This window comes from Egretta garzetta, unplaced genomic scaffold (assembly GCF_000687185.1).
Source record: "Egretta garzetta isolate BGI_Z169 unplaced genomic scaffold, ASM68718v1 scaffold332, whole genome shotgun sequence".
In the NCBI taxonomy this organism is placed as follows: domain Eukaryota; kingdom Metazoa; phylum Chordata; class Aves; order Pelecaniformes; family Ardeidae; genus Egretta; species Egretta garzetta.
The window spans coordinates 1587678-1607290 of record NW_009258879.1 but is presented as its reverse complement, the minus strand read 5'-3'; the positions used below and the strand labels follow the sequence as shown (position 1 = coordinate 1607290).

At 47.5% G+C, this 19613-nt stretch overlaps 1 protein-coding gene across 1 annotated transcript in view; it reads left to right on the top strand.

Annotated features, from left to right (window-relative positions):
* GRM7 (glutamate metabotropic receptor 7) overlaps positions 1–19613 on the top strand; it is a 288512-nt gene that overhangs the window by 2631 nt on the left and 266268 nt on the right. The gene's annotated exons all lie outside the window — the stretch shown is intronic.

Sequence of the window (19613 nt, the reverse complement as noted above, 5' to 3'; positions counted from 1 at the left end):
GGTGCAGTGGCAGTGACGGAACCGCCACCAGATGCATCGTGAGCAGCGGAGTTTCTCGCTTCCTATCCTACGCCTTCGCATGCGGAAGGTGGTGGGGGGGTTTATTTTTATTTTTGTGCAGCGGGCGGAGAGATCCCCCGCTTTTCCCAGCTGGAAACTTGTGAGGTTTTCACGGCAAATCCACTCCCTGCTGTCAGCAGTCGTCGTTGCTCCCTGTTCCCATCTGGCCGTCGGTGCCAGGTACGGCCGTCACTTGCGAGGCATCGCTCCGTTTGAGCGATGCGCCTGCTCCCATCACTGCCCTTTGCACTGCCCAGCCGGACTCAGTCCTGTCCTTTTTTCCTGAAAGACCATGAAGGATCTGGTTTGGGTTTTTTATTTTTTTGCTTGCCTCCCCCTCTTGGCAAATTAAAATGCGCCTTGTACTGCCTCTGGATTCAGCGGTGTGCTGAATCGCTAACAATTTGTGCAGCTTTTAAGGTGTGGGTCTTCGTATTGAAATGCTACCTCCGAGAAAGCAGCCCCGCTTGTGTGTGCGAGCAAGCCTGGCATCGCTAGGTACGCTGTACTTATTCCTGTTCAGCACTTCTTGCATGACAAACGCCCCTTCCCGGGCTGCAAAACAGATGATCTCATGTTCTGCTTGAGCTGGAGCTGAGAAGCTTGGAGGGATGCGAGCGGTGCTGAAGTTCTGCTGAAGTACGGGGTCAGCAGGCGCTGATCTGCTTTTTTCCCCCCAGCCCGTAGGTGGGAATTAGCCAGCTGTTTTCCACCGAATCTCGCTCAAGAGCAAATCCTGGGCACTCTGTACGGAGAGCTCGCTCAGAAGGAAATCCTGGGCACCGGGAGCCTTTTGTATGGTGCCACAAGACCTGCAAAAATCTTTGGTGATCTGTTATGTAATGGAGTTTGCAGAAAATAAGATATTTAGGCAGCTTCTGCATGTGGAGATATTTATATAAATCTAAATATCTTAATGTATTGTGACTAAGCATCTGTTCAAAATTGCTTTTTAACGAAATCATCCAGAAAGCAGGAACGGGTACATACTGAGAGAGATCTTACTGAATATGTATTTTACAGCTTGGTTCTGCCTTCTTTAAGCAGATTTTGTATGCAATAAAACTCTTCCCTCTTCTCTTCCCCTCCTTCAAGACCCAGTTCAGAACCTGGCCCAGCCAGAGAGAAATAAGAACGAATGAGCTATTTTCAGAGAGAGGAGGAGAACTGGACCTATTAAGCCACTAAGTGCTGTTGCATGGCGGTGGGTGAGAAGCTGGGAGTTATTGGAATGAAAAAACCAACTGCCCAACCACCAGCAGCTTGCTCACCTACATACCTTCTCAAGCGCCTGCGCCGTTGCAGCCAGCGTGCTTCTCGGGGGGGTTACTGACCGTGGCGGTGGGGAAGGGTGGGTGAATGGCTCCTGACCACTTGCTGTCGTGCCCAAAGTGGCTTTTCCCTAGCGTCTCATAGATGAAAACTCTTCCTTTACATCTGTGGAGGCCTGTGCAAAGCAATCTTACTCAACAGTGTTTACAGTTCTCTGGCAGTATCTTGGAAGAGAAATATTTGTACTCTACCTTAACGTAGGGAGAAAAAATTATATGTATATAACCCATACAGAGCACAGTGGGGTTTCCTCAGCCAGCAACTGAGGCTTCTGGGGCGTTCTCTCCAGGAGGGGTAAGGCTGAGGCGATTCATCTTCCCTTCTGCATGTGAAGTTAGGGTATCTCTCCATGCTGTCTGTTCCCAATCCAGCACAGAGGTTTGGGACCACCTCCAGCTAAGGCCACGGGGGGATCAGCAGGGGAGACCAGTACTGAGAGCCTCTGGTTTGAATTCAGCCGTGTAATGACTGTTGGAAGCTTTGTAGGAGCTTTCCTCTTGTAAAAAATGGTGTGAAGGATCAATGTTAGACTTGGGCTTTTTCCTGCGTGATGAAAGCAAAAGACCCTCCCATGCCTCTGTATCTCTCTCCCTGCTTATCCCCGAATTGCACCTTCGATAACAGATTATGGGAGTGGGCGGGGTAGGGAGGGGGGATTTTCCCTGGAGCCGTGGGGATGGCGCTGCATCCCAGCTGCGTGTGGCTGCTGCTGGAGTGAAGCCGTAGCCCCAACTCTGCCCACCTCTGCCGTGCCCACTGACGGAGGGAAGCTCTTGAGGCAGCTGAGACTCAGGCGTAGTCAGAGTTGGGTCAGACTCTGAGTCACGCAGGATGTGCCGATGATGCCTTGGAAGCGGGCACAGGAATTGCCAATGAGGGCAGTATGTCTCCTAAGGCCAAGTGCATGACGATTTCTCTTCCAAAATTACAAGTAATGAGAGACGCAACTGCCCTGCACAAGCGCAGGGTTTAGGGGAAGGGGGAGGCTTTCCAGCCAAGTCACTGCCACTGGTGTTGCGTGGGACCTTCCGTGAGTGACTTCAGTGAGGATGTTAAGTTGGACTTGATCGTAAAAGTCTTTTCCAACCTAAATAATTCTATGATTCTATGATGCTGAAGAGCATCCCAGCTGCGTGTCAAGGCCCCATCTCCAGGAGCGAGTTAGACCCCATTCCCGAGAGGTGCTGGAGCACAGCTGGGTGCGTTACTGCCCTTTGAAGGCATCGCAGACGAGCTCCCTGCAGTTTGGCGATGGCTCCCCCTCGATGGAGGGGTCGAGCTGGGGGGTGCCTCTGGCTGGATGCTTTATTTTTGTGTCTCTTAACTTCATCCTCTTCAGAAGGAGGGACGCCGGTGCCCTGGCGGGAGGTACGGGAGATGGCCCTCTCCTCCCTCCTCTTCTCCTGGGGGTTGTGCCCCATCCCTGTCCAGGGCTGGGAGGTGTTGTTATGCCCTGAGCTTTGGGTGCAGGGCTGCGTTGGGCACCAAGGGCCTGTGCTGTTGCTGCCGGGCCTCGGATTAATGCACAGAAGGGATAATACGGTGTGTGGTGGACCGTGGAGATATCAATGCATAAACATTCAAGTATGTCAAATACAGTGACTTTTTCAAAATACAATTCTATTAGAGCATGCCAATAAATAGTATGCCGATGGTAAATTAAATATCTGTTCTAAAAATAAAACAATTTGGAAAGCTGTTTCCAAATGCATCGGGGAGTTCAAGGCAATATGTTTTTAGGCTGTTAGTTTTGCATTGTAAAAAAATATTGTTACTTCAGTGTCATAGCTTTCCTTGCAAATTTAACTCCATGAAATTCAATAACTATGCTGAAAAAAAATCGCCAAATGTTTCATCTGTTTCATATTTTCTGGGAGTAGAACCATGCAATATGGGGAATATCAGCACACTGATTTCTTTTTTTATACTGGAAAACTAATTTTTGGATTCCCTTAGAACTACAGACTTCTCATTACAAACTTTAATAATGAACTAATTACTGCTTCAGGTGCCTGTCCTCGGTGGATGTAATTTCAAGTAGTCAATCAACAGTCGTTCTTCCTTGGCTAAATACCTTTTTTCCTTTATCAGTGATGGTTCCTGGGGCCCACAGGGGTGCGTTACCAAGCCCCTTCAGGGGACGTTTCAGACACCAGCGTGGGTTGGTAGGAGTACAGTGAGATTGGGGGTGTAAACTGAAATGTCCCGTGTGTCCCCTGGGGGCTTTTGGCTGTGGTTCCTTCTGTGGGCGCCCTCCTACTAAATGAACAGGATGAAAGCTGCAGTCCCGCCTTCTGCTCTGGCCCCAGTGCAGCCAGTAGAAACGTGATTATTTGGAAAGGAATACAGCTTGAAAGTGCAGCCCTCAGCCGGATGCTTCCCTTTTCTTAGAAAAGGGTGTGCGTTTTCCAAGGCTCTCCGGGCGAGGACACCCTCCTTGCCAAAGCGGTGGAAGCCGCCAACAAGCTGTGGCTGGCTGAGCTGCAATGTTCGAGGCGCTGCGACTGCTGTCGATGGAGATGGTGGTTCTGTCTCAGCTGCTGGCTTGAGGGAATTAAATTTGGCTCCCGGCACTCAGAGGTGCCTGTTCCTGCTGGATTTGCAGCATGGTCATGGGGAAGGAGGATGAGGGCTGCATGAGAACCGCTTTACGGAGCCTGCCATCCCATGGTTTCAAGAGATGCTTCTTAAGTGTTTGGTTTTTAACTAATTTTGCGCTGCTCATCTGATTGGTTTCCATAAAATCCTTCAGAATTTGCAAACGGATTGTTCCTCCCTCCCTCCCTCCCTCTCATGTGTTTAAGTTCCCCTTGGGAATACGGGCTATCAGCCCAACGGTTTCTGTTCGTATAGGTTCTGGGTGCAAAGCCAAAGATTCAAGGTGAGACCTCAACTTGACTTACTGAGATGGTAGTAAACGGCCAATTCCAGTTACCGCAGTGTCCCTGCCATGGGGCAGCTCCTGGGTTATCCCTGGGGGTTGGGAAGAGAGCTGGCATACATTAGCGCTATTTTTTGCTAGATGCTAATATATTTTGTACTGATTACGAGCTTATCACATTTTCCTCTTCTAACGTTTGATAAGACGATACTGGTTTGAGGAAGGGAAGTAATGGTTCATTTTTTCAGAGATATTTCAGGAAAACCATACATTTTTTCAGTGAGACTCATAGAGAATTTAACAAAAAGCTAAAAATAGGAAACGGTAAACTTCAGTTCTTTGCCCCTTTTAGAAAAATGGCTTTTGTGTTTCTCAGCAAGCTTCCATTTTCCTCAGCTGCTAAATACTTGTCCGTGTTGTTACCAATGCACCTAATAGGTGTCAACGAGCTGGGCCGCGCTGTTCCGCTGTATTGGTGCCGAAACACTGGGCTATGGTTAATAGATGTGGGATCTTCTTTCCTCAGTATGAATGAAAAGTAAAGGAAAATCCTTGCTTCAGGAATTCAGGGGTTTCCATGTGGAGTTGCGAACGGGAGGTTGGCAGTGCTATGAATGTGTTTTTCTGGAACACGGTGTTTTGGAGGTAAAATTTATTTTCTTGCCAAGGCAAAATTGAGTATTAGCAATAATCTCAGCTCTTCATCTATTTCCGAGCGTCTCTCTGTAGCCGTCAGGTGGACGGGGCTGCAGAGCGTCACGTGGAAGCAGAGTGGCTCTGGGCGAGGGATGCTCGCCCACGGAGAGAGACGGGGGGATGATGGTGCTCCAAGGGCCAGCAGATAATTGGGGCGGGCGTGGGGTGCGGCGCAGGGGGATGCTGGCACGCGTCAGCCGGTGCGGCGGAAGCAGATACTCGGCGAGTACATTTGCGCAATTCCCAATTTACTCTTTGAAATGCAATAAGGTGACCTCTTTGGAATGACAAATGGAGGGATCATTTCAAGGCATTAATTTTTATGAAAGAAATATTGATCTGGTTTTGAATCTCATAACACCAATACTGTAAAACTACATGTACTATATTATGTATTTTAGTCTATTAAATGAGTTTTGCTCGGAGGCATTAAAACCATCCAACACAATGCTCTGCATCGTAATATCAGATGTTGTTATTTCTATTTATAGTGATATTCAAATTAATCTCAATGAGTGACAATGCTGACTGTCCCAGACATAGGACTATGATGAATTTTATCATAATATTGGAAGATACGAAGCATGTAATTAAGGCTGTTTGGAGAGCATGGAATCCAATCTAGTCAGGTCATTAGTGTGGTGGAGTGGGTACCCAGGCAGAGAAAAACCTGAAGAAAAACAAGTATTTCTAAAGCCTTCCTCATTACTGATGATTCACAAGGTCCTGCAAAGCCCTTCTGCTGAAGGCAGGAGAGGTATTCTGAATCATCACCAATTTAGCTGAAAATAAAGCATGGCCCTATTATGGGCCACTAAAATATGGTAGCCCTGCGTGCCCCAGGCCACCGGCCACTCGTGCATGGTCACCAGGCGTTTTACCTTGCTGGAGTAACTCTCGTTCCTGCAGAGCTAGCAGAGTTCTTCCATGCAATTCTACTGCACCAGGAAGAGAGCCTTCAAATGACAGCAATGAATATGTAGGGACGGTCTCAAAGCCCTTTAGTTTCTGTGGCCCCATGTCACAGGACCTCGGTGCTGCCCCTGCACAGACAGCACGGCAGGGGTTGCCAGGGCACATTATTATTATTTATTTTTTTTGCAGTTTGGGGGCTGCTGAGGGTGATGGAACCAGTACCGAGGAGCAGTGTCCGGGCTCCCATGTGCTGTATTTTGTGCCAAAGCCCTTTGCCGGCACCGTGTGTGCATGGACCCGGTGGCAGGGTGCTGGATGGGGCACGCCTACGGCAAGGTGGCTGCCGAGACCGTCACATCGGGGTCTCGCTCCTTCTCCAGGGGGCAAGTGCCTTCATTTGACCAAATCTGACAAGTGGTGTTCCATTCCCAAAGAAACCGTAACTCCAGCAGCATCGCCCAACTTCCCTCTGATTTAGCCTATATTGAGATACGCGACGCTTTTGCTGTGTCATCTGGGGCGTCGGGGAGAGGCATTAGCATGCTGTATGAACGCGCCTGTGGTGCAAAGTACATATCCTCTCATTCCTGACGGGGTAACGCAGGCCGGTGCCTCCCTTCCAAGTGCTTCTAAATGAACTTGGCAAGCGTACCCAAGCCCCGGTGAAGTGCTCCTAATTAGAGATCGCCTTTCTCCTTGCCTCGAGATCACGTGAAGCACTCAGACTACCTGGCCTCGGATCTAAACGGGAAGAGAAGGCAGACCTGGGAGACCTTCCCTCCCGAATGCCGCGTGCTGCCTGCTGTGGCACAGATAAAATCTCCTCGCGGGTCGGGCACATCAAATAGCTCCATTTTTGTTACAAGGATAGCCTGACCTGGGGCGGGGGGGGGACACGACACAGTTAGGAGCAGTCTTAGGTTGCAAGATTCCATTCTGATGGTGGTTCTGCTTAATGTCTATGAATGTTTGTGTATGTAGGGGGTTTATATGTATCAAAATATATATACTTGCCTATCTCTATAAAAATATTTATATCTTTAAATGTTTATGCTGTAAATGCTGTCTTTCCACATCTTGCTCAGGGATAAGGCTGGGAAGGGAGAGCAGGCACCAGTGCCGGGCCATGGTGGGGCAAGGTGGGATGGAGCACGCCTCCGCTTTCATTGACTGCCGCTGCTGTCAGCGTGCCGACAGTCGTGTCACCTGCTTGCTGGGCTGTTCGATTCTGTCTGTCTTGCATTGTTATGATGTTAGGACTCAGAAGAATCAATGATGTGTGATTAATAGAGAAAAGACGTGGTTTGGTAACGCAGAGCCACCTCAAAGGCGTTCAGCGGAACAGTCAACGGGTTGTGTTCAGGCTTGGCTGTTCCTACCCAGAGAGTGCGTGAAGGGAGGACGGGCAGCGACCGTGATGGAAAAGAGCGTGGAGAGGTCGGGTGCGGCCGGTGCAGGGTGAGAGGGTGCTGGAAGGAGGATGCTCTGCGGGACCAGCTCTGGCTCTCCCCCCACCAGCAGGAGCCTCAGGTCTTCCCCTGACAGCAGCTGGGGTGCCTTTCTGGATGGACAGCAGGGCTGCGGTGGCTCTTCCCTCCATGGCAGGCTGCTGGCCATGTGCTGGCCACCTTGGTCTCTGCTCAGAGGCTGCTCTGATGGATCAAAGGGTCAAGGTCGAGGTGGAGGAGCTGAGAGCGGTCACTGTGCAGCGCATTGCCCAGGTAGGGGAAGCAGCCAAGGTCAAGTCTGGTGGCTGCACAGCCCAGCTCAATGCCAGGTAGTGACACAGGAGTGCTGGGGAGGGGACAGCCCCCCCCCCCGTCGTGTCACACAGTCACTGGCACCAGCCGCTCACCTTAGCCTCAGGGCAATGCCTTGCTGGAGCTGCTTTACTGCTCCCAGTTCAAAAGCCAGGTAACCTGGACCTGGCTGTGGTGCGGTCCCTGTGCTCCCCCGCCTGCTGTAGATATGCCCTCAGATCTTGCTCTTACAGTTTTACAGCTGTTTTTGGCTTTTCACTTGCGGGTATAACAACTGCTGACAAAGCCAAAACCTTAAGCTGTAGTTGTCCTGAAAAATTACTCTGATCCAGGTTCTCCTCCGGTGACACAAACCCGTATCGCCGCTTACTTCGTTAGAGCTGTAACATTTCTGTGGCTGATAGCGGGATGTAGCGAAGCCCCCAGCGCTGCCGGGTGCCCGCTGCCGGTGGGGTTCGGCGATACGAGTCGCGGGGAGCGAGCGCGCATCGCCGCTGTCCGTGCTGCGGCATTAACGGGAGCTGGAGGGTGAGCGTGAGCCAGGCTCGGCGCTGCCCTCAAACACCCCTTGCCACTGGAAATGTAAAAAAAAAAGTCGATGGTAAGGTGGTTATGGGGGCTTCCCAGGGCTAGCTGGAAGTCAGCCTTTTTGTTTGTAAACCAAATTTCAGTTATAGAAGCGATGGTGTAAAAGTGAACATGGACCCTTGCGTGTGACTTTTACAGCAGCCATTTATTACTAGCCTACGCAAAGGCCCTAATCCCAACTTTTCTGAGCAGAGTGCCCATACATAAATAGGACTATAAATCCGAAGATTGTAGAGGACAGAAACACACACTTATCTTAGCACCATTTTCCAGCGTTTTCTTTGGATGCTTCAGCACTGGCTGGTGTTGGTGGGAAGGCAGCAAGCCGGCTGAGGATCCGGCTCTTTCAGGCATCCCTTGGGTACCAGCCCCGGGACCCCCTCCCCTCCTGCTGTCTGGGGCAGGGGCTGTCGGTGTGGCTCCTGCCGCCGACCCCCTCCGCTGTGGTTCCCGTGCTCGTGGTGAGTCACTGAGCCAAGACAGGACCCATATAGCCCAGCTCGTCCTGGCAGATGTTTGCCTAAGTTCTCTTATAAACTTTTCTGAAGGATATTCTACAACCTCCATGAAAGACTATTTTTTTCCCCTCTTAGTAGTCAGCTTTTATCCTCTTTGCTGGAAATTTTCCTGGTTTTGTTTTGACTGTGCTTTCACAGCAGGCTGTGAGGCTTAAGCGCAACACAAGGTGCAATAGGGATCTTCCTAAAGCAAGAACTCACTTCTGTGTGGGACGTTAGGTGCTAAAGGTAGAGGGTTTGAATGCTTCAGTGGGAGAGATTTGTCCGCGAGGTTAACATACGCTCAGCTGGGACTTCTGAGGCTCCATCTCTCTCTGCTTCAGGCTCAAGATATTGGCCTAAATTTGCAGTGGTCAGGATGGGTACTAGTGGTTATTTGACATTCTGTCTCATCCCGGTGGTGCATTTCCAGTCTAGACTACCTGTGCTAAAGAACAACCAAACAAAAATCCTGCAAGACGTTTGCTTCCACAATAGCTCTTGTTTAAAGAACTGAAAATTTTCCAAATCAAGAAAATAATGAAATCCTGATTCTCTCCATTCAGCCTCTCTGATGGGGAGGACAGCGGGTTCCAGACCTCAGGAGGCCTTTGTGCCTACGTTATCTCAGCTGGGAATGCTCAGGTTTGGTGCCTTGCAAGTTTGTTTGCTGCCATTTTAGAATTTGTGTAGAGTAAAGCATTCTGCAAGCTCATATGCAGAAGATTTGCTAATAAATTTATTATTTCATAAATATTTTAATAACAGTAATTATGCATTCATCAGAATGCAGATTTGTTTCAATGTCATTAAATTCCGCCTCATAATTATATGCATGGTATTTTTGCACACAGTACAAACTGAGTGCAGTTGCTTTGTAAACGTATTGCAGCACTGGGCGACGTGGGAGGAATTTCCACCCTTGCAGGATTGGCATCTCCAGCTATTGGCATGTCCAACATACCAGAGGAGAGAGACAGCAGGGCATTTTCTTCCACGAGAGTGGAGGATTTGGGCCTTAAGAAGCGCAGCAGGCTTCTATTTCCAGTGGCAGCCACCGATGAGCTCCTTAATACCAGATCACAGATAAAATGGGAATTGTGAGATGCAGAGGTGCCAGCTGCCCCACAGCTGATGCGGCCGTGCCAAAACCGCACAGACTTTGGGGCGGGCACGCCGGGAGCCCTGTTTGCGCACACCGCGACAGCTACCCCTGCTCGCTGGGCCGTCAAAATGCTGCTAAGATTGAGACACGTTTACTTCTGAAATAAATTTATAAGTTATTTTTGTGATAAATCTGTACTTTTTTTTTAACAAAAAGTTATTTTTAGGCTTCTTGAGATAACCACCCATAAGCTCGTATTAGAAGTTCTGTTGCCAAAGCAAGCTTGACTAAAGTGACTACAAGTCTGAGAGCAAATTCCCTTTTCACTGCGAACATGGCCCCTTGCCCTGGGAGAGCTGTGCGTTTGCTGGTTTCTGAGCACCTCTGCTTGATAGACACAACTTGGTAGGCTTAACCAGCGTTTTTGTTTTCAGTCGTTGCTAACAATCCGTCCCAGTAGTGCAGGACCCCAGGTAACACACTCCCTTTACACCCCGAGGACAGGCGTAAGCACGTGCTCTCTGATTGAACAGTGAAACAGAGATCATCTCATTGCCAGGATGAGCTCAACGGGCTGGAGATGTCTGATAGACCTCTCATGCCCGTCCTCAGTTCTGACAGTGTATCCCACGTATCTCACCACTTCATTTCCATGCTAAAAAAAAAATAAAAAAAATCAAAGGCATCTTGATCTAATCCCACATAGCAGCCTGTATCTTGTGCGTCTCAAGGACAACACGGAGTTTAGTATTCACTGTGTTACATTCTCCATTGATTCCCCAGTCCCCAGCCTTCAGCATTTGAATTTTCTTTGACATTCAGGTCCATAACCACCTCTCCTGCGCTGTAACGCGTATTCTGGCTGTGTCCAATGCTTGCCGCTGCTCTCTCCATAAAACTTCAGAGTTCAGAACTTGCATCTCGGCTGACGCAGGCAGAACAACCTGGGTTGCCTCCTCACCTTCCAGACCTTCCTACTGCATATAAGACGGAGTGGATAAAGGGAGCGTTATTAGTGGTACCTTCCTTATTGCGTCTTTCCCACTTGCTGCTTCCCTTCTGTTTTCGATCCCTCCCTGCAGGGATAACCCTTCCCACCCTGCCCGCCCTCACGTGAGGATGCCTGGGGGCTTCCCAGAGGACCACCCGCCTATTCCCGGTTAACAGGGGCTGATGGCATGGCTTGGCTTGTTCAATTTTGAAAACTGATTCTGTATGGTTGGGGTCAAGTTCCCTGCCGATGGGGTAAGGGGAGCTCTGACAGCTTATACCAGCTGAGGTTGTGTTCTCTTCTATGGATTTATTCCCTTTGGAAATGGGTACCTTCCCCAGTTCTCTGATCTTTGGGGCATCGGGTATGCTGAGATGCCCTTAGTGTGTGGTCACTTCTCAGGGCCATGCGTACCGAAGAGATGAGTATGAAATAATAAGATACAGGTTAATCTAATGGCTGGCTGAAAGCTAATAAATTCTGTTGTCTTGAATTTAATGACAGCTCCTAAGAGCCTGGACAGCATCACCACCAGTTTTAGTTGTGCCAGTGCCTCGCCACTATAGAGACAAGACAAAGTGCCCAGAGTTGTTTCCCGTGCTGATCCCATCAAGAAGGAGTCCTAATAGGTAGGATCAAGGCCAAATCCCATTTAATAAAAAAAAAATGGCAGGAATAAATCAAAAGTTAAAGGGAAGCTGTCAACTCAAATTTGGCTGGAAGTTTTTATTTTTATAGAAATAAAATCCAGCACTAATAGAGATGGTTTAGTGATTTTTAAAGAAGGTAATTTTGCGGTGGTACTCGAATGCACAGAAGTGATACTGACAATAAAAATTAATTAAATGACTTTTAGTGGTTTTGTAGTTTTGCTACCTGACAGCAGTACAGACAACCTCAGAGTAAGAGCAGTGTAAAGGAAATTATCTTTTTAAGGTGCGTATGCCACTGAAGGGTTTGCAAAGTCAGGAGAAGCTGCTTTGATGTCTTGATTCCCCAGCAAGTCCGTGGCAGCCAGGAGCTCCCTGCCTCTCCCAGTGCTTGAGAACGTTCCCTGTAGTGGAACGCTGGTGTCCTGGGTCGAGTGATTCGTGTGCTGAACGGGGTTCTGGAAGCTGACAGAAAAAAATTAATTCTCCATCTGCCTGCAGCAACCACGATGGCATCGGCCCTGAGGGAGTTACAGCTTGTTTTCACTTTGTTAGCTACATTGGCTATGTGGAAATGGGGAAATGCCTCGGCTTCTCCAGGCTCCAAGGGGGACGTCCAGGACGGCTGCAGAAGTCTGTGCCACACCGGGATCGGTCAGGCGCGGCGCCAGGCGGGCGGACGGCGTGCGGGGCTGCAGAGCAGAGGGGCTGGGTCCATGGAGAGGCAGCTTTCCATCTTGAGGAATCTTTTTGTTGTGATACGGTAAGCTGCGAAGGGCATTAAATCCATGAAGAAACGAAAGAAATCACAAATGCAGTTTTTCCCACCTGTGATAAATATATTTTGCTAGAGAATCAAATTGGTATTAAAAAAGCGCCCCCAAACCCTGTGCTTATTTTCTCAGGAAGAATCTTCTTACATTTCAGAGGAAAATAAATACCTCTGATCACAAAAGCACTGAGGAATGAGGCTGGTAGCCCTTCTGTAATATGTCCTGCTTGAGACAAGCAAAACTTTGGCTGCTCTCTCTAAGAAATCCATCTGTCAGCAAATTGATAACTGTTTATTCAAATGTGCGTTATATGGTGGCGAAGGCTCCTGTGTGAAATGAAGCCCACGCTTGTTTCTGGGCATGCACCTGTACTGCGCTGCAACCCTGCACTTAATATTTAAATATGTGACGGCTCTTTCCTGATTATCATAACCCAGCGGTTGATCCGGGCTCAAACCCCTTATCAGCCCCAGGGAGAAAGCCGCGTGCAGAATTCCAGGCGGGCCGTCAGCCCTCGCACTGCAGCCGGGCTGGGGAGCAGATTGGGGGCTCCCCCGTCGGGTGCCGGGGCACGTTTGGGGGGGAGCAAGCAGGGAAATGCTGCAGCAGCCAGGTACCGAGGTGTGTCGATGGCGCTCTAAACGATGAGCAAAGTTGTACCAGTTTATCAAAAGTGTGAACAGATCCAGCCGATTCGTGGTACCTCCACGTGGCAAATTAGTATCTAAATCTCTATGCAATGGTTTATTTATATTGCTTTGGTTTTCCTTTTGCTACTTTTTCCAATTGAATTTTTCAGCATGCTTCTCCCTCCTCCCTCCCTCTGCTGTTCCTCACTCAGCTCCTAAGCAGTCTGGAAAATCGGTCTGACAGTCGATCCTAATCTCCAGGGTGAATTTTAGATAAGATGCTACTGGGCTCATGAAACCAAGTTTTTTTCCTTGCGCCATGATAAGCATATCCCCAGCTAGCAAAACTAGCAAACCGTTCTTCTTGTCTTTCCTGCTGTTTTTATAGCGGCTGTTAAATCTTATCACTTAAACTATAATAAATACGGTACATATTAAAAATAACAAAAATAATGAGGTACAGTTTAAACACACAGCTAGGAGAAAAGATGATCTTTCTCAATTGAACTGTGTTTGTACTGTTCATGAATCTTTTTGTCATATTTGTTGACTGAGGGTTTTTTCTTTTTAATGTGCTCCATGAAGACAAATTAAAAATGCCAGTTATTTAATGAAATAAAATCGCACTGAGGTTTGTGCTGCTTCCCCTCTCAGTTTTGTGCTTTGCATTGGACCTGGTATCCCGACCGTTCCTGGGTGGTGCTGTGGTTTGCTAAGAGGCGAGGTGGAGCCTGGACTGGTTTGCTGTGGCGTTACCTGGGCAGGGTGGGAACGTGCCCTGGGGCTTGGCGAGGCTGGGGATTGTCAAAGCCAGTAAGTGGAAATAAAGTACATTTCCAGTTCCTCCCCTTTTCATTTTATCCCAGCCTATGTCTGAAAACCAAATCATTATATTGATTGTTACTATAAAACTCAGTAAGACATTTGGTTTTTAACCGGTGATGGTCTTTTGGAAGAGTGTTTCGATGGTGAAAATTAAAGTTACAATGAATTCCTCAGACCTTTTGTTTGTGGATGTCCTTCTTACCTCACCTATGCTCTTTGAGCGCTAATTTTCCCACTGTCTGTGTTTGCGGGGTCAATTCCTTCGCTTGCTTTGGGCTGGCTAAATCCATGTTGACTTTGGGTGGCTGGTGCGCAGCATAGGGATGCTTTGGCCCTCCCGTATTGGGAATGGTTTCTCATGGTCCCTGGCGTTCCCCTGGTGACACTGGGACACCAGGTGGCACGGGACCTAGGGACTCCATCGAAAACCTACAGCACGCCTTATAGCGAGCCTTTAAGGGCAGCGCCTACGTGCTTAGTGGATTACCTGGGATACTGATCGCAGGGAAGGGGCATCTTCAGGCTAAATGACAGCCTGTCACTGCACAGAACAAAATACTCGGATAAGCCACAGCAATTTTAAAAATAGAAACCGGGGAGAAAATGGACTTGAAGGTACATAGCACTCAGCCAGCCAGGAATTGGTGCTAATGGGCCTTGCGCTGTGCTGGGGATGGAGGGCTGCGAGCTCAGCCAGGGCAGCTAGCTGCAGGTGGGAGCAAAGTTACTGCTCTCATATGTCTCCCCTTATCAACTTTATTTCTGTTTCTAATTTGGACAAAGAACTCCCTCAGACTTGAACTTTTCCTTGTTTGGCTGCTGGCGGCTGGGCCAAGCGTGATGGGGGAATCGGGTGCAGAACCACGGCTGCTCTGTAGGACTTGCTTTACTTCGTAAAAACTTGCATCGTATGAAATCTGTTGGGCCTAGATTAGATAATATCTGGCTCCAAAAAGTAACACATGACCTGGCTCCTGAGTCTAGCAGATGAGTACTTGGTATAAGCCTAGGAAAGACGGAGATGTGGTTTTTATCTACTCCTGCCTGCTCCCTCCTCTCGGTCCTGCGAGCTTTCCAGGTGAGCCCCCAGCAGCCCCAGGGACCCTGCTTGTACCCAGGGACTGGTCAAGTGCCTCCCCCATCGCCTGGGAACCCCCCATGGGTGCTCGGACTGGTCTCGCCGCTGCCTTCTGCAGCCGAGGGATGCGCGGCACACGGCCGGGGTGAGCAGGGCCTGTCTATTCCCCGTGCTCGGGTGTGGACAAACTCTCTGGAGCCTCTCAAACTTGGCAAATTTATTGCCAGAACAGCAAAAAAAAGGAAGAAAAAAATGTTTGCTCTCCTGGTTGTTCCCCTCCCGCTCACATAAATTAAGCAAAACGTGGTACATCCGGAATCTGTTTTCCTTAACAGTTGGCAAAGGGTAGGATGTACTATTAAACCTGAACCCACTGGCAGATGCAAAACCCACAAAGCACTTCACCTTTTTTTTTGAAGGCATATTGCTCATCTTAATTTCAGGCATCACAGATATAAGAAAAATATTTGGAAGATATTGCTTGGGGTTTTCTGACTTATAAAATATACCCTGTCATAGAAATCAGGGTGTAACTCAGCAGAATTTGTGTGTAGTGTATAAATCCTTCACCGTGAGGGCAATCCTCCTGTGAAGAAAGATGTCCAGCAAGGTTTTGACCTCAACTGGGGCTCCTAACTGCCAGTATAATCCTAAAAATACACAAATTATTGTAATGACAGTGCATAAAGAGCTGGGTTTTTTGGCTGCAGTGAATTTGTCAGCAGAATTGCAGAGATTGCCCTTACCTTAGGATTTTGCTCATTGTCTTTCAGAGATGAACACAAAATCTGCCCATAAATAACCGACTCAACATTTCCTTCCACGGCTTTGAGAAGAGAGAAGCCCTGCCAATAGCCTCACAGCCTATTAAAGTGAAGTGTCTTCTCACGCACAAGAAAACCCTGCCCACTTTTAACATGGATTAATCTCTGACTGCCAGGATTGCTGACTTTTCAATGTACCGTTCCTTGGCTTGAGAATCCCAGTTGGTCAGGAGAGCGATGCACGTTATTTTGGCAATTAAGTTTTATTACCTTTACTGGTTTTGGTGAGATGTATGTGCTGGCATTGTCAACAGCTTCGACGCAATGGTAGATGGAAAGAGTTGTGGTGAAATCTGGTTTCTGCCTTGGCTAATATTTGTGCCTAAAGTAGCTTTGGGCATGAACCAAGGCGGTATGGATGAACACGGAGTTGCGAGTCTTAACCCCAGCCAGCGTGAGGATTAGAGCCTTTTTCTTGGCAGTACAAAGGGAATCAATGATACCTTTAACTTCTGTGTAAGAAACCCTATCCCTGAAGTGTCAGAAATAAAACCTTGCCTTTGCAGCTTCAGAAAAGCCGGTGGTTGTTGCTGGAGCTCTGTTAGGACCGGCTCAGTGATGTTGGTTTGAACTGCCAAGCACTGTGAAAATCCAGCCCACTAGGACAGATCCTAGAGGAGGCAAAAGTGCTTTAGTGTTATTTTTTTTTCTTTGTGTTAAAAGGAACTTCTCAGGTTAATTAGTTGATTTTTTTCCCCCCCACTTTGCACTTTATCACTATGTATCTCCCAGTGAGTTTGTAAATTCACACCTTGTTGACAAGAACATTATTCTGGGGAGTAGCGATGGCAGCTTGGCTGGTAGCGTGTCAAACCAACAGCATCTATGAGGTCCTCTGGGCACCGCGCTGGGAAAAGCAACAGATAGGGCTATCCAGATAACCGGAGAGATGCGATCAGATGCTTTATTTGATATCTGATCACACTCTTTGGATTTTGGGGACGGGCATTTGTTGTAAATGTCACTCAGAAGAAAACACTTAAAACTACAGTTTTGTTTTTTTTTTTAAAACTTGCAGACACAAGCCTGCCCAAAAGGCTCAAAATTCAAAACCATTGTGAAGTTTTAATGCAATTTTTTTAATGGAAGCATAGACTGTCACTGTAACTCATGGCTACGGGAGCTTGGATTATTAAAAAGTCATATAAATACAATTGCAACGGCGGTAAAATTACAAAGCTCTAAATAATGCTTTCAGATGCTCAGGACATTTCTCCAGACTTTCTCCAGTACAGGAAAAAACCTAAACTTGAAAAAAAAAATATGTTTATAGGGAATGTTTAGATTTCTCATTCAGTAGATTTCAGCGCTTTGACAAGTGAAGGTAGACATTAAAAATAAAGAGGTCTTGTGCTCTCCAATTTAAAAATACTCACTAGTGAAGGGATGCTAAAGGCAAAAAGACCTTTGTGAAGCCAACTGTAGCTAGGGTATGATAAAAGCCCCGAGTAAACAGAACATCCTTGAGAAAGAAAGGTCAGCCTGTGGCTTGTAGCTGATAGCTGTAGGATGTGGCTCACGCTGGGAGATGCCAACCTGTCTGGGAGCTTTCGAGATGGTATCTCTTTGTAACAGGATTAACAGATCCTGAATGGGTTTTTCAAGTCACTCTGAAGCAACCCCCAAGATATAAGCGCAGAAGGACCAGGCCTTGCCACTCCGTGAGACAACTTACGACCATCTATGGAAGAAAGACCCCGAGGTCATGGAAAACAACCATTGAGAGGCGCCTCCACAGTGACCACTGAGAACCCCCCAAAGACCACCGACTCAAATCACTGAGCATGCGTGATTGGGAGGGGAATATGTAAATAAATTTCAGGAACTCATTGTCATGAGACAACCTTTTCCAGGAAAATTAATGAATCTGTATGTAACGCTTGTATATAAGCTGTGCAACTAACGCTGTGCGGCGCGCGCATTAGGAGGAGCGATCCCCTGTGCGTCCAGCGCTGCAATAAAGAATATCTGCTTGGTAGTCTGGCAAATCGACTATCGAGTCATGATTTCAGCTTTTCGCAGCTTCTCTAGTACAAAATCTGTTGAAATGTGATTAAAATCTTAGATGGTTCAAAACTGTACTTGTGTGGTGTATGAAATAGGGTGCGTAAAGATAATTCACGTGCGCTGGGGTCCCGTCAGCGTCCCCAGCTGTGGAGCCATGTGGACCTAGCGCGTTGATGGTTTTGCCCTTTTCGACTCTGTCTCGTACTTAGCTCACTAATCCAGGGCTTCGGCTGGTTCTTTTGGCATCCCAAGTGCTTGATCCTCTTCAAATAGTTGACATCCTCTCAGTGCATTAATTCCTCTCTGGCGTTATGATGATAAGGTATTGATGAGAAAACTCGGAAGATTAAGACTTGAGTTGAGTGAGAGTAGGACTAACCTTGATTAATGCATGTTACTGTTTCTTATATGACAATTTATCTGCTCTTAATTAATGTTGGTAAGAGTACATTATAGATACGTGATTATAGACTGATTTGAAAAAAAGCAATGAGCTGGTGAGTCGCTGTCGTGATCCAACAAGAGATGTACTTTGCTGGCAAGAGAAAAAAGGTAGTTACCAATATGGCTAAGGCATCCGCACCCCGGGGATCCGAGGAGATGACTGCTGGCTGCAGCTGACCTCCGTCTCTGAATTAAATGGAAATTGAACCGAGCAGCCTAGTGAATCTTCTTCAATTTTGCCAGGTTTTATTGACTCCTGTAATTGTCCTAATGAAACACTGCATTTAAGTTGTCTAGTTTCTCCCACCCACTATTTTCTCTCTAGCTTTTCTGAAAGTCTGTTTTTTACATGGGCTGCTCTCGTATGCAGTTCTTTACATTAACAGTTTTAAAACGACAGTTCTTCTATATCTTTTTTAAAATGTTCTCTGGGGAATTAAGCTTCAAACAGGGAAATTGTATGTTTCATTATCAAAAAGGTTTCAGGCTTTATCAGAGTCTTTTTGTTATAGTTGTCATGGAGGTTTTTATTATTATTGTTAAATTGAATAATGGGGAGGAACCTGTTCTTAAGTCTTTGTACAAGAACTAAAATTTAAATCCAGATAAATCTGCTCTGTTTGTAAAAGCGACTTTTTAAGGTTAACTACATTTAGTTACAATCACTGGAAGTGCAGCTTTGTTACTTTATCTGAATTAGATAGCAAGGGCTTTTGCAACTGTAATAGGGGAAGATTGAGCCTGACTTTTAAATTTAGATTGAATATCTGGTAGTTATTGTTCGGGGACTGTTATTTCTTGGCAATCAGAAGAAAGCCGCCCTTGACCTTTCAGGGCTGCTACGGGACCTTAGCGGGGATGAAGCCTTTTGGTAGTGGCATGGAAAGAGATGCTTCAAAAGGACCTGGCGGGGGATTTGCTTTGTAGTAAGTACAAAACAATTCCTCCCAAGTGGGGAGCGAGGCGTTCCCCAGGCGGAGCAGGTTGGACACGTCACCGTGTTCATGGTCCTCAATGAGGACAGATGTTCCTGGCACTGCTCCTTCTCCTAAACTGCAGTAGCTCGGTGGTTTGGGCCAAATATCCGTGGACCACTTTCATCTGGCCTTACCTGGTCACTACAGGCAGTATGGCCGGTGCCGGAGCGCCCTCACCCGCGGCTCACCGATGCTGTCGCCAGTTAGCATCACCTCTGCGGAAGTGTCCTCCGCACCAGCAGCTCAGCTGGAGCATCATGGAACTGGAAAAAATCACTATACTGGAGACAGGATGCTAATTCTTATTCTGCATGAACTCAGCCTTATTCCTAGCCATCAAACAGCCCTGGGACAGCAACAGCTCCTGATTTCTTGGGGCTGGGATGGAATCTGAATAAGCAATAAAGAGATTAAAAGCTTGGATCTGAGCGAGCTCTTGCAGCTGGGAGTCACCGCAGCAAGAAAAGCAGAGGCAGCGGAGTGTAACCTTTTTTGAAATGTGGGTCAAATTCAGCGAATAGTTTTGAAATAGTTTTGTCTAAAAAAAAAAAAAAAAAGAAAGGAGAAGAATAATTTGAAAA